General features: G+C 39.5%; 1 protein-coding gene across 7 annotated transcripts in view; it reads right to left on the bottom strand.

Annotated features, from left to right (window-relative positions):
• The window catches only part of LOC122561413 (uncharacterized), a 108103-nt gene that overhangs the window by 60309 nt on the left and 34180 nt on the right, over nt 1-13614 (bottom strand). The gene's annotated exons all lie outside the window — the stretch shown is intronic.

Here is a 13614-nt window from a genome sequence, read left to right as displayed (position 1 = left end):
AAGATTTACAAGGATGTTGCAAGGATTGGAGGGTTTGAACTATAGGAAGAGGCTGAACAGGCTGGGGCAGTTTTCCTTGGAGTGAAGGAGACTGAGGGTGGCCTTATAGAGGTTTATAAAATCATGAGAGGCATGAATAGGATAAATAGACAATGTCTTTTCCCTGGGGTGGGGGAGTCCAGAACTAGAGGGCATAGGATTAAGGTGAGAGGGGAAAGATTTGAAAGAGATTAAGGGCAACCTTTTCACGCAGAGGGTGGTGCGTATATGAATTGAACTACCAGAGGAAGTGGTGGAGGCTGGTACAATTGCAACATTTAAAATGCATCTGGATGGGTACATGAATAGGAAGGGTCTGGAAGGAGATTGGACTAGATTAATTTAGGTTATCTGGTCAGGATGCATGAGTTGGAAGGGTCTATTTTCGTGCTGTACATCCCTAAATGTATTACCTCTTTTGTTTTTAAATTCCATTTACCACTGTTCAGCCTGTCTTTGTCTTCCTGTAGGCCAAGGCTTTCCTCAATATTTACCACATCACCAAGTTTCACAATATCTGCAATCTTCCTGATCATATCTCCAACATTCATGTCCAGATCATTAATGTACACAATAAACAGCAAAGTAGGCAGTGATACAAAACCCTATGATATAGGCTTCCAGTCACAAAAACACACTTTGACCATCACCCTTTGCTTCCTGTTGCGAAGCCAATGTTGCTGAACCTTGTCAGTAGCCTTACTAAAATCCATACCGATAACATCAACTGTATTACCTTCATCTACACATCTAGTTACCTCCTCAAAAAAAATCTAATTTGTTGGACAGATCTTGCTCTTACAAAACCATGCTGAATATCCCCGATGAATGCATTTCTCTCCAAGTGGAGATTAATTCTGTCCCACAGGTTTTTTTCCAATAGTTTTCCTACCTCAGATATTAGATTCATTGGCCTGTTGTTTCCTGGTTTATCCCTTTCACCCTTGTTTAACAGTGGTACCACATTAGCCATCCCTTTGTCATCTCATATAGCCAGAAAAGAACTTAAAAGTGAATGTCAGACCCTCTGAAGCCTCCTCCTTTGTATCTCACAGCAACCTTGGATACATCTCATCAATATTTGGGGGGGAGGGGGGGGGGGAGGGTTATCTACTTTCAAGACTGCTAAAACCACTAATATTTCCACCTTCACAATATTAATTTGTTCAAGTATATCACAGCCCCACTCCCTGATTTGTCGGACTACCTCATCTTTCTCTATTGTGAACACAGATGCAAAATATTAATTTGAAACCTCAGCTGTCTCTTCCAGTTCCATACACAGGTTGCCACCTTGGTTACTGTTTGCCTGCTTATTCTCTTGCTCCTAATATGGACCTTACCACCATCATAAGGTTAGAAGTGGGCTTTTTTTTAGCTTTGACAAAGGGTCAGTTAGACTTGAAACGTCAGCTCTTTTCTCTCCTTACAGATGCTGCCAGATCTGCTGCGATTTTCCAGCATTTTCTCTTTTGGTTTCAGACTCCAGCATCTGCAGTAATTTGCTTTTACTTTAGAAGGGGGAATGTTTACCAATGATCAGCACCATTATTAAGTCCTCAGTAATCCATGTTCAAATGCAACAAGATATGAACAATATCCAGGCTTGGACTGATAAGTGTCAAGATTAGAGTGGTGCTGGGAAAGCACAGCAGGTCAGGCAGCATCCGAGCTGCAGGAAAATTGACGTTTTGGGCAAAAGCCCTTCATCAGGAATGAGGCAGGGAGCCTCCGGGGTGGAGAGATAAATGGGAGGGGTTGGGACTGGAGAAAAGGTAGCTAACAGTACAATAGGTGGATGGAGGTGGGGATGAAGATGATAGGTTGGAGAGGAGGGTGGAGCAGATAGGAGGGAAGGAAGATTGGCAGGTAGTACAGGTCTTGAAGGTGCTGAGCTGGCAGGTTGGAATTGGGGTAAGGTGGGGGAGGGGAAATGAGGAACTGTTGAAGAGACTGACAAGTAACATTCGTACCTCACAAAATGCAGGGCAATAACCATCTCCAATAAGAAGCAATCTAACGACCGTCCCTTGACATTCAAGGTGTTACATCACTGAATCCCCTGCTATCAACATCCTGTGGGGTTACCATTGACCAGAAACTCAACTGGACTCACCATATATACAAAGTGGCTACAAGAGCAGGTCAGACACTAGGAATTCTGAGGCAATTAACTCACCTCCTGACTCCCCAAAGCCTTTCCAGGTACAAGACCCAAGTCGGCAGTGTGATGGAGTACTCCTCACTTGCCTGGATGGGTGCAGCTCCAAATTACTCAAGAAGCTTGACACCATTCAGGATAAAGCAGCCTGCTTGATCAAAATCATGTCCACAACTATCCACTCCCTGATAGTACACACTGCTACTATTGACTAACTACAAGATGCTCTGCAGAAATTCACCAAAACTCCTTAGGCAGCACCTTCCAAAACTTCATGACTATTTTCACCTGGAAGGACAAGTGCATGGTAACATGATCACCTGCAAGTTTCTTTCCAAATCACTCACCATCTGACTTGGAAACATATTACTCTTCCTTCGGTGATGTTGGGTCAAGCTTCTGGAATTTCATCCTTAACAGCACTGAAAATCAACCTACAGCATGTGGACGGCAGTGGTTCATGAAGGCAGCTCACCACCACCTTCATAAGGGAAACTAGGAACAAGGAATAAATGCTAGCCAGCCAACGATGCCCATGTTCCAGGAGTGAATTTAAAAAGCCTTTCAATTTTCCTAAACATTATCCACCAATGCTTTTTTTGCATGCCCGCTCTTACCTCTCCTAATTTTATTTTTAAACAATTCCCTGCATTTTCTGTATTATTCTAGGACATCGGCTGCTTTGAGTCTTTGATGTCTAACATAATCTTCTATTTTTCTCATTCAATCTTGTAAATCACTTGAAATCCAGGGTTTGTTGCCCTATGGGTCCCACCCTTCACCTTTATGGGAGCATGTTGGCCCTACACTTTCACTATTGACCTATTCAATAGGGTCCACTGCTCTGATATGGATTTTCCTGCAAGTATCTACACCCAGTCCACTTGTCCAGATGCTGCCCTTTTTTAAAATCAGACTTCCCCCAATTTAGCATCTTCATTTCCAGTCCATCTTTGTCCTTAACCATTATTACTTTAAATATTATTGAGTTATGGTCACAATCACCAAACTGCTCCCTCATTGCCACATCTACCACTTGCCTGCCCCCATTCCCTAAAATTGGGTCTAGCACTTCCCCCGTCTTTTAGGATTTTATACATGCTGACTTTAAAAAGTTCTCCCAGATACATTTTAAGAATTCCACCCCCTCTAAGCCTTTCATAGGGTCTTATCCAGTTAATACTGAAGTCAAAGTCCCTAATATTACTCAACTATCTTTTTCATACATTTGAGATTTTCCTACATATCTGTTTTTCTATCTCTCCCTAACTGTTTGGGAATTCTATAATACACCTGAGCAAAGTAATTGCATCCTTTTTGTTTGCAGACTAACAAGTCATAGGCAGTTTTCCAGATGTGATATCACCAAAGCACTTAACAGTTGGAGCAAGAATGTAAGAACTAGGAGCAGGGGTGTGCAATTCAAGCCCTTAAGCCTGTTCTGTCATTTAAGGCAAAAGTGAGGACTGGAGATGCTGGAAATCAGAGTCTAGATTAGAGTGGTGCAAGAAAAGCACAGCAGGTCAGGCAGCATCTGAGGAGTAGGAAATCGACGTTTCGGGCAAAAGCCCTCCATCAGGACTGAAGGCAGGGAGCCTCCGGGGTGGACAGAGGACTCTGTCATTTAATGCAATCATGACTGATCTCATCTTGGCTTTAACGCCTCTTTCCTTCCTGTTCCCCATAACCCTTTAACCCATTACTATTTACAAATGTGTCTGTCTTTTCCCTAAATTATTCAGTGTCCTGGCATCCACTGCACTCTAGTCAATTCTACAGATTCATGATCCTTTTGAGAGAAGTAATTCTTCTTGTTTTCTATTTTAAATTCACTGTTCTTAAATTAAAGACCTCTCATTCTAGATTGCCCCACAAGGGGCAATCCGCCTCATGTCATAGTGTCACAGAGATGTACAGCACAAAAACAGACCTTTCGGTCCAACTCGTCCATGCCAACCAGATATCCTAACATAATCTAGTCCCATTTGCCAGCACTTGGCTGATATTCCTCTAAACCGTTCCTATTCACATACTCATCCAGATGCCTTTTAAATGCTGTAATTGTACCCGCCTCCACCACTTCCTTTGGCAGCTCACCATTCTCTGTGCGAAAAAGTTGCCCCTTAGGTCCCTTTTATATCTTTCCCCTTTCACCCTAAACCTATGCCCTCTTGCTCTGGACTCCCCCACCCCAGGGAAAAGACTTTATTTATCCAATCCATGCCCCTCATGATTTTATGAACCTCTAAGCTAAGGAAACAAGTTATTTCAGTGAAGGAGTGTAGTTGTGTAAACTTCGAGACTAGAAATGTTTGGTTAATGATTTGCATTGGTTATTCAAAGCTAAGGATGGCCATTATCTCATCTGTGTGATGAATCAAGGAAAAGATGTCACAGCTCACAGGACAGGAACAAAGGAATAAAGTAGTCAGGTCAAACACAAATTTGAGAAGGAAGGGAGATTTCTCTGGATTTTCAGTAGCTGTTATCTAATGGGGTTGGGTTTTGCATTTGTTGCATATTTTGAAATCTTTCAACTATCATAATTAGCTTGGTTTTGGTTTATTTTATTTACTATTTCTTTTGTGTAATAAACGCCTGCTTTATTGCTTAAACCAAAATTACAGCTGGTGTATTTATGCTTTAGTAAAAGACAACCAATTTCTAAAAATGGCACAAAAATGATAAATATAACAAAACCAACTAACCTAGCACAAATGTGAAGTTGTGAATTGCAACTGTTTGAATATTAGTAGCAAGTCCAAATCCAGAGTAATCTATTGATAGTTTGAAAGCAAAGTAGGTAACAGAGAGGAAGATTATGAATTGATTAACCTGTTACAGAGCATAATTAGATTGCTGGTAACATATATACTAATGCTATTATTAGATTTATTTATTGATTATCGTATGTCACCATCGCCTCACCAGACCATAGGGCTGCTCTCTCATTAGAGAGAGATGACAGGTGGTGATTTAACCTGAGGGCCACCATACTCAAGCGAGAGGAGAGGTTAAGAAGGAGAAACCTTCACAGTAATCGCAGCCAGTGATGGGAACTGAACCCACACTGCTGTGCAAACCAAACATCCAGCCAACTGAGCTAAAACGACCCCCATTTAGTGATAATACTAAATATGTGATACGAAGTAAACATGATATTACATGATACTAAAATCAAACTGTCTAAAATGTTTTAGATATTTCCTAGCATGTTTTATTTCAGGTCCCAAAAATAAATTGCTCCCATTCCAATCATTAGCTTCACCATGTTTCATTCAGAGACACAGCTCAAGCATTTGCTCACATGCTAGCTAAAGTCAGTAGGATTAGATATGAACATGGTGTTTCTTACAGATCATAAATTACACCCACCAAAGACAATATTGAATATGTTCTGGTATGTCACATCAAAATGTACATGTTAGGAAATCACAGCTTCTTTTTTCCTGGATCGAGACAAAATTGTAATATGAACTTATTAGCAGTAAGCAGCATGGCTTTGGAAGGAGGAGATCATGTCTAAAAAATCTCAATCAAGTTTGTGAATGCAGATGTGCTGGTGTTGGACTGGGGTGGGCAAGGTCAGAAGTCACATGACATCAGGTTATAGTCCAACAGGTTTATTTGAAATCACAAGCTTTTGGAGCACTGCCCCTTTGTCAGGTGAAGTGAAGAAAAGCATACAGGCACAGAATTTATTGTCAGAGAGATCAAAAGATTATACAACTAGCATGAGTTGAGTATCGAACAATAAGTCTCTGCGGGTGATCAAAAATGCCAGTGTGAGTAAAAAGTGTCTACAGTTGAACAGTAAGTGAAGGGGTTGATCTTATAATCCAGTTAATTGAGGCAGAGAGAAAATTACAAATATTAAAAATAAGGTAGTGCTGGAGACGAACCAAACAGCTGGAACAACATAACAGGTATAACAGGGTCGAGGGTCTAACCAAAGTAACAAGTAATTGAAAACTGTACAAATTAATTAAAGGTAGAGAGATCATACTTAATAAGGTGATGGCGTCAAAACAGGACAGTAAGGAAGACTTTACAAATACAGAGCAGTAAGGTGGGGTTATATTAGGGCGACATGAACTCAAGATCACAGTTGAGGTCGTCTTCATGGGTATGGAACTTGGCTATCAGTTTCTGCTCGGTGATTCTGCATTGCTGTGGATCACGATGGCTTCCTTGAAGGACACTTACCCGAAGACTGGAGGCCGAATATATGTTTCTATGAGTGAGATAATGGAAAATAATGGCTTTGTGATTATGACACTGGACTGGTAATCCAGTAGTTAATGTTCCAAGGACACATTCAAATTTCACAATGGCAGCTGGTAGCATTTAAATTAACAGATATGGAATTGACAACTTGCTTGAGTAATGACAACAATGGCAATCACCATCAATTCTTTTAAAGGACCCATCCACCTCACTAATTGCCAGTTCAGTGTCATAACTGTTACATCAACATCTTCCTCGATCTCATTCCTAGAAACAGAATATATGAGCAGGAGTAGGCCAGTCGAGTCTGCTCCACCATTCAACATGATCATGTCTGAACATCCAATTCAGTACCCTGTTTCTGCTTTCTTCAAATATCCTTTATCTCTTTAGGGAGGAAAATGTGCCTTCCTTACCTGGTCTGGCCAACATGGAACTTCAGACCCACAGCAATCTGGACCATTCTGAACTGTCCCAGCCAACCAATCAATTCAAGACCAATAAGGGACAGGCAATATTTTCCTTGCCAGCATTACCCATGAAAGAACAAATTCACAGAATTGTTCTCAGAACAAATGGCAGATACAGTGGGCCAAATAGCCTCCTTCTGTTTTGTAATTACTCATGATTCTGACTGCATTTTTATTTAACAAAATAGTTGCATTGCTTAGGTTCATGCACAATCCATGGACATAAATTATCATGCTAGTCAATTATCCTAGTCCTCAGTAATTGCAAGAAGTTCACAACCTAAGTTTTTGTGTTATATTCTTCTTATTGAAATACACTTAGTTTATGATCAAATGAATTCACAAAAACAAATATTTCAGTTAACTCATGTTTGTAAGCATCATATACATGTTTCAATATGATTATGTTTTTGTCTGGGCACTGAAATTTTAAAATAATAACAAAGAACTGATGTTTCATATTAAAAGGTGGGAACTCAAATTAATACCTAGCTAATAATAGCAACAATTCATATTTGCATTAATTTACTGCCTTTCAAGTCAAAGTTTAAAACATCTTCCATAATATTATTGCGTAGGCTAGTGAAATATTGTTATCACATGGAAACAATTGCAGGAAGGAAAAAAATGAATGATCAGAATAATTATATTTTGATGACATTACTTTTTGAAGAAATCTCAGCCAGGATACTTGTGGATCTCCATGCTATTTAATACTTACACAAGAACTTTTAATATCCAGTTGAAGAGTCTGACTGCCCTTTGGTTTAATTTCTCATCTACTTACCAACAATTCATCTTCAATTACAACATCAACTTAACAAAATTGGAATTTTAATAAAACATTTTGTTCAACTATTAACAAGTGTTTTATTCTACATGGCCAACTTATCTATTACAGTCAGGAAACCAACAAATGAGAACAGTTTGAAGGCTCTTAATGTAAAAAAAATATTTCCTGTCTCTTAGTAAAACTGTAAAAAGAAGAAAGAGCAGGCAATCACAATCAGTCCAAATATATGGGTGATTAAAAAGAAAACCATTACCGGTATCATGGTGGTGTATCTCCCTCATTCTTCATGTAAAATGCTGTGTAAGCAGCTTTGTAAAAAAGGAAAACTTTTAAAAGTTAAAATCTACACACACAGGCCCTTTTTCAGTAAGTCAGGCCAACTCAATATAGCGTATGGCAAACAAATCTAAGATTCCCAACTCCAAACATATTTCTACCAACTGTCACAAGCACAGGTACCCAGCCCAAGAATGGACAATCAACTTAGATCTCAGCAATCAATATTTATACAGCTGGAGGGAGGTGTAAACAATATTTGATAGATATCGACATAGCCTTGTAATAATTTTTTATTTCTTTGAACAGTCTTTGCACTACCTGTTTAATTACATATGATTAAATGTAGAAAATAAGAGTTTGCTCGCAACTCGACCATTGAATCTGCTCTGCAATTTCAATATGATCTTGGCTGATCCTCTATTTCATATTCTCACTCTTTCTCTCTCTCCACGCACCTCATGGCCTCAAATATGTAGAAATGAAACTACAGGGTATTTCTTTTTTAAATATATTCAGTGGCTTGATTTCCACAGCTTTGTGTGGTGGAGAAATCCGCAGGCTCACCACTCAGTGAAAACAATTCTCCTCATCTCATTCCTAAATGGTTGGCCCCACATCCTGAGACTGTGACCCTTTAGAGTCATAGAGATGTACAGCACGGAAATAGACACTTCAGTCCAACTCATCCATGCCGACCACATATCCTAAATTAATCTAGTCCCATTTGCCAGCACTTGGCCATATCCCTCTCAACCCTTTCTATTCATATACCCATCTAGATGTCTTTCAAATGTTGTAATTGTACTAGCCTCCACCACTTCCTCTAGCAGCTCATTCCATACATGTCCCACCCTCTGCATTAAAACATTTCCCCTTAGGTCCCTTTTAAATCTTTCCCTTCTCACCCGAAACCTATGCCCTCTAGTTCTGGGCTCCCCCACTGCAGGGAAAAGATCATGCCTATTTACCCTATCCATGCCCCTCATGATTTTATAAACCTCTAAGGTCACCCCTCAGCCCCAGCCTGTTTAACCTTAAACCCTCCAACTCTGGCCACATCCTTGTAAATGTTTTCTGAACTCTTTCAGTTTCACAACATCCTTCCGATAGGAGGGAGACCTGAATTGCACGCAATATTCCAAAAGTGGCCTAACCAATGTCTTGTTCAGCCACAACATGACCTCCCAATTCCTACATCCAATGCTCTGACCAATAAAAGAAAGCATACCAAGCGTCGTTTTCTACCTTAGCTACCTGTGACTCTACCTTGTTCGAGATCAAGTCCCCCACCCCGAAAAGGGAAACATCACCCCTGCATCCAATTTTTTCACCCTATCAGAATTTTATGCTTCAATGAGACTCCTCTTATTTTTTTAAACTCCAGTGAATACAGTCTAGGAAACCAAATGACAATCTGCCAGGAATCATTCTGGTGAACATTTGCTGCATTCAGTCTATGGAAATATATCCCTTCTTAGGTAAAAAGGTCAAAATTGCACACATTATCCCTGGTGTAGTCTCACCAATGTTGTTCATGTTACTATAAGATATAATATTCGTATTCAAATCCTTTTGCAGTGTAGGACAGCATATCATTTGCATTTTAAAGCTCTTGTGGCACAGCAGTAATGCTCCTGTCTCTGAGCCAGAAGGCCCAAGCTCAAGAGCTACCTGTTCAAGAGGTGTATTATCAACATCTCAACAGGTTGACTAAAATTCTCCACTATTTGCTGCACCTACACGCTTGCTTTCAAATGAGTTGTGTACAAGAACTTGCAAAAAACATTTCCCAAACACATTTAAGTATTTCTCTGCGAATCTGCTTTTCTGAATGAAATGGATAACTTCACACATTCACATTATGATGCATCTGCCATCCTGCTCCCCCTGACTGGCTGTACTTTTTCAGCACCATACTTTCCGACTCCGACCTCCAGTATCTGCAGTCCTCAATTTCTCCTAGTTGTGTAATGCATCTGCCATTTGTCTATTCATGCAACTTGTCTAAATCCCCTTGAACCCTCTTTACATCTCTCTTATCACTCTGAATTCCAAGTTGTTGTCAAATTTGGAAACATATTTGATTTCCTCATCCAAACTGTTGATATGTTAAGAATAGCAGTACCCCATTGTTCACCACCTTCCACACTGAAAAAGAGACAATTATTTCTCTTTAAAACAAAGTGCTGGAGAAATAGGGATCTAGCAGCATCTGTGGAGATAAAGAGAGTCACTGTTTCAAGTCTAATATGACTCCTCTTCACAACACAGTAGATTTGGTCAGCAACAAGGAACTACTGTATGTCGTGTCTGCCAATTAATTCTTAATCCATGCCAGTATATAACCCTAATCCATGAACTTCAAATTTGCACTCTAATCTCTCTGGGATTTTACCAAAACCTTTCTGAAAATTCATATATACCACAGCCACTGATTCTCTCTTGCCTATTCACCAGTTACATTCTCAAAATACGTAGTAGGTTTGTCAAACATGATTTCCCTTGCATAAATCCATGTTGACACAGCCTAACTATTTTCTAAGTTATCACATCCTTTACAGCAGACTCTAACACTTTCCCTCCTCATGTTAAGCTAACTGGTCTATAAGTATGTTTTCTCTCTCCCTCCTTTTATTAACAAATGGGACTATATTTGCAACAATCCAAGCTACCAAAACGGTTCCAGAATCTAGAGTATTTTGTGCGCATTCACTGTTCCCATAGCAATGGCATTTTCTTTAATATCCAGATATGTATATTATCAGGCCCTGGAGATTTATTAGCTTTCAGTCCCATTAGAATCCCTGTGCAGAAAGAGACTGTGTGACCCATCAAGTCTGCACTAACCTTACAAAGAGCATCCCACATCCCCATCATATTCTCGTAACCCCACGTTTACTATGGCTAATTTACCACCTACAAAACCAGTTTTCTTTCTGTCTTTGCCTATGTTTGACTATGTGTGGGGAGAGGTTAGAAGATGGTTAGAGCTTTAACTAGTAGAACCATCTGTTGATAATTCATAGCTTATTTTTAATGAAGTGTTTTTGTAAAGTAAACGGACCTGATCAATGTTTTCTGTTCACTTGATTCCAATAAACAGATCACTGTGCATGCTGTGATTAAAGCATTAAGTTTTGTGGTAATCCCAGAGAAGTGGGACTTGAGATCAGCACATTTTCTCTATCCTTAATTTTTTTTGTTGCTATGGCTGGGCTACTTTTCCATTTTTTTGGCCTGGACGGAATGCATTCATTCATTCTATCATTATCAGCCATTTCCTACCCACCATCATATCTTGTAATAAGGTTACCAACTCACCCTTAAATCTTAATATTTTCTTTGTTTACATCAGAAACCAAGATTTCTGATGTTGATACCATTTGTTAAATTAAGGACATAGATTTCAGTAAGGGACAGGAAATTTAAATGATATGAAGGAAAGTTTTCACACCTGGAAGATGGTGGGAATCTGGAACTCACTGTGTGACAGTGTGGTAGAGGCAGAAGCCTTCATGACATTAAAGAAGTATTTATATGTGCTGTTGTAATGCCAAGGCATACAAGGCTCTAGCCCAGGTGCTGAAAAACAAGTTTTGTTTTTGACCAGCACAGACTCTATGGTGTAAGGGCTTTTTTCCATGCCGTGAGCTCCTATGATTCTATGGCAATGGCTATGACTATGAATGAATATGGTTGATTGCTTAAAACTCTATAAAAGGGGCATTTTTTATTTTCAAAAAGATGTTTTCAAAGCCTCTGAATACTGGTCTATTTCAGGATCATTTCCAAAGACCTGCCAATGGCTCAAAGATTGTATACATTGTGGATACTGAGAAAAGTGGTATGGAGGAGCTATAACAGGCATGAAGAGTAGGTAGGGGTCTGGTAAGGCTATGAGGGCCCGTTATTCATTATTAAAAATGAGCTGATGTCCTGATAAATAGAGACAGGCCTTTCAACCTCTCCATTTGCTCATCTCCAGAAAAGGCATGCCCAACTCCATCCCGCTTTTCCTCCAATCAAAAATATGGAGAGCAAGGGCTTTCTTAAGAGAGATCGATGAGTGGAGTCAGGCACACTTCTGACCTGCATGAAAATCCAGCCCACAGTATAGTAAAAATTCATGCTGATTTTCCAAAGCTGCAAATAAGAAATTTTCTAAAATAAGTAAATTTTACCACACACAATCCTGATCACTCTTCTATTGGAAGGGTGTTGTTAAACTTGAGAGGGTAGAGAAAAAATTTGCAAGCATAGTGCCGAGACTGGAGGGTTTGAGCTATAGGGAGAGGCTGAATAGGCTGGGGTTATTTTCCCTACAGCATCAGAGACTAAGGGGTGACCTTATAGAGGTTTATAAAATCATGAGGGACATGGGTAGGATGAATAGCTAAGGTCTTTTTCCTAGGGTGGGGAGTCCAAATCTAGAGGCTAGGTTTAAGGTAAGAGGGGAAAGATTTAAAAAAGACCTGAGGGGTAACATTTTCCACGCAGAGGGTGGTGCGTATATGGAATGAGCTAGCAGAGGAAATGGTGGAGGCTGGTACAATTACAACATTCAAAAGGCATCTGGATGGATATATGAACAGGAAGGATCTGGAGGGATATGAGCGAACTGCTGGAAAATGGCAATTAGGTCAGATTGGGATGTCTGATTAGTGCAGCTAAGTTGGACCGAAGGGTCTGTTTCCATGCTCTATGACTCTAAGATACTATATTATCACCATGGTATTAATAGAAGCAATCCAATAGTGACATATAAATAAAATTAACATTACAACTGACTATGCGAAAGTGAGGACTGCAGATGCTGGAGATTAGAGTCGAGAGCGTGGTGCTGAAAAAGAACAACAGGTCAGGCAACATCCAAGGAGCAGGAGAATGGACATTTCGGGCAAAAGCCCTTCATCAGGAATGATCCTTCCTCAAGGGTTTTTGCCCGAAACATTGACTTTCCTGCTCCTTGGATGCTGCCCAACCTGCTGTGCTTTTCCAGCAACACACTCTCAATTACAAATGACAATGCCATTCTAGAATACAATATTATTCAATTCATAATCTATTACAATACTATACTGCATGTTTGCCATGGACTTTTGTCAACAATTGCAGTTCTATATTACAAGTTATCTGTAGTAAAAAGGCAATGTACTAAATATCCTGAAATCAAAAAGAATAATGCTCAAAACTCCCACTCTTCCATAGGGCTACACTTTGTCAATTTACTTAACTCCTGATTACAAGCAATCTTGTCAATATTTTAATGCAGGTAATGTGCAGTGCCAATATTTTCAGAGGCTGTAAAATGATTTGTTAGTTACTTGGTCTTTACTGTTCTAAGAAAAAAAGGCATTAAAAGTAGTCCACAAAATAAAGCAAATAATCCACATTCTTCACAATACACTGTACAAGCCAACTTAGTTAGTGGCTTCATCACGAGGAAGTTGATACCTTAAAAAAAACCTTGATGTTAACACAAAGAAATTGAATGTACATTGTGAAATGCACTACGTAAGAATACCCGAAAATACATCATTAGCTCATAAAATACTTTCAAAATGTAATCACTTTGTAATAAATGGACAGTGGACAATTAATATTATTTTAGCAACTTGGAAGAGAACGTCAATGTTGTCATGACA

Source organism: Chiloscyllium plagiosum, unplaced genomic scaffold (genome assembly GCF_037043375.1).
Source record: "Chiloscyllium plagiosum isolate Xiang-an unplaced genomic scaffold, Cpla_swu_hap1 HiC_scaffold_22, whole genome shotgun sequence".
Taxonomy (NCBI): Eukaryota; Metazoa; Chordata; class Chondrichthyes; order Orectolobiformes; family Hemiscylliidae; genus Chiloscyllium; species Chiloscyllium plagiosum.
The sequence above is the reverse complement of the archived record's forward strand: the minus strand, read 5'-3'. Positions and strand labels throughout refer to the sequence as shown.